The sequence below is a fragment of the Dioscorea cayenensis genome, chromosome 16, assembly GCF_009730915.1.
Source record: "Dioscorea cayenensis subsp. rotundata cultivar TDr96_F1 chromosome 16, TDr96_F1_v2_PseudoChromosome.rev07_lg8_w22 25.fasta, whole genome shotgun sequence".
Classification (NCBI taxonomy): domain Eukaryota; kingdom Viridiplantae; phylum Streptophyta; class Magnoliopsida; order Dioscoreales; family Dioscoreaceae; genus Dioscorea; species Dioscorea cayenensis.
The window spans coordinates 15356384-15358481 of record NC_052486.1 but is presented as its reverse complement, the minus strand read 5'-3'; the positions used below and the strand labels follow the sequence as shown (position 1 = coordinate 15358481).

Sequence of the window (2098 nt, the reverse complement as noted above, 5' to 3'; positions counted from 1 at the left end):
GATAGGTCAATCGGATGGCATGTGTGCACCCCCACAACCATCACAACTTGTGATTGCGGCTACCTTCGATGAAGTCAAAGTATCCAACTTCTTGCTTAGTGCCTCGACTTGGGCTGCTAAGGATGTAACCGCATCAATCTCATGGACCCCGGCCACCTTCTTCTTTTCTCTTGCATTCCATTGGTAGCTATTCAATCCCATTTCCTCAATTAGTTGTCGGGCTTGCTCGGGGTTTTGTTTCCCATTGTCCCTCCCACGGGCGGCATCAAGGGAGTTGCTTGGTACTCGAGTTCAACCCATTGTAAAAATGATTGAATAACCATCCAATCGGGGAACCCATGTTGTGGACACTTCCGCAAAAGGTCTTTGAAACGCTCCCAAGTTTCAAATAAGGATTCAAGCTCTATCTGAACAAATGAAGATATTTCATTGCGAAGCTTTTGCCGATTTCCCGGAGGAAAAATACCTTTGCGAGGAAAGCCTCAACCATCTCGTCCCCATGTTGTGATAGAAGCTCGTGGCAATGAATGAAGCCATTGCTTGGCTCTTCCCTTCAATGAAAAAAGGGGAATGCTCTCAATCGGATTGCATCATCCGAGACTCCATTGATCTTCAACATATCACAAACTTCGAGGAAGTTCTCAATATGACTATTTGGGTCTTCATCGGCTAACCCATTGAACTGTGCAGACTGTTGAACCATCTGAATAAAACCCGACTTTAACTCAAAATTTTGGGAAGCTACCGGTGGCCTAACAATGCTTGACTGTGTCCCATGAATTATAGGCCTAGCAAAATCTGATAATGTCCTTTGTTGCTCCTCTTGTTCAGCCATATTTTCTGATCTTTCGATATCTATTTCAGCTGGAGAATTCTATTCTTGTACAGGTTCCTTGCCCCTTCTACAAAATCTTCGCTCAATTTCAGGATCCTCTTCAACCAATGTCGAAGGGTTCCCTCGGTCATAACCTGAAGTTGAAATCAATAAAAAGAAACAATGAGAACGGCGAAAGAGAGAAATATGAAATAGAAAAACAAATAAAATTGTGAATGACTAAAGTAATCAAGTCCTAGTGATCCTAATATCCCGTTCCCCGGCAACGGCGCCAAGGGTTCACTTTATACATGACTTATACTTGTGTTTTCATGAGCATGCTCTTGTTGCCAATGAAGGTTCACCTTAGGGTTAAGAGTTTAATTCTTAGTTTTTGGAGGTTGTGAACATTAGATTTTATCATGCTCTAGTTTTCATCCAATTTTCTTGAATATTTTTTTTTTGTTTTTTGTCCGTTTGCTCTTTGTTCACTTTTCTCACTCATTAGACCTATGAATACTCTAGTTCATTATGTTGGGACTTTAGTGTGCTAGTTTTTATGGAAAAATTTCAGAAAAAAATCAGAAAAAAATTGAAAAAAATTTTTGGAAATTGTTTGTTGCTTGTACATAGGGGGTGGAAAGAGCTACCACTCATGATGTATGTAGCTACTCTCATAAGTCGGGATACTTGTTATGACCCTAATGAGAGAAAGAGCTATCTCATGGGATGTGTGAAAGCTACCACCCTTAGTAGAAAGAGCTACCACCTCGAAAGTGTGAAAGCCACTCGGGAGGCATCTTTGGGAAAGGGCTACCTTAGAGGATTGTGTGAAGCTACTACCTTTTTCTTTTTGTTCATAAATAAGTCCCGCTTTTAATAAAAAAACTTAGTAGTGGACATAGTGTTGACATGAGTTGAGTTTTTTTCACACACACACGCATTCGGATTTTATCACATTCATTTTTTTGATTGGATTGTTTGCTAGAGCATTGATTGTTTTTTTGTCTAGTGTTTTTATTTTTCTCCATAACTTTTAGAATTTCATTCTTGTACCCTCTTGGTGAACCTAAGGCCAAGCACTTCTCTTTTTCTTTCCATGAGTTTAATGTTTAATTTTGCTTGAGGGCAAGCAAAAGGCTTAAGTGTGGGGAGTTTGATAAGTGCTTGAGTGAACATGTTTTTTTATGCATGTTTTACATACATTGAGCATCATATTTTATACGGTTTATGTCTCATTTCGTGTATTGGGTGTTCTTTTTATGCATATAGGTTGTGAAGGCA

The 2098-nt window shown here is 39.5% G+C and overlaps 1 non-coding gene across 1 annotated transcript; it reads left to right on the top strand.

Annotated features, from left to right (window-relative positions):
- The first annotated feature begins 333 nt into the window (after nucleotides 1–333).
- On the top strand, nucleotides 334–440 carry LOC120279864. Its single transcript, XR_005542165.1, has one exon. It is a non-coding gene; the product is annotated as a small nucleolar RNA R71 (small nucleolar RNA).
- Nucleotides 441–2098: the final 1658 nt, after the last annotated feature.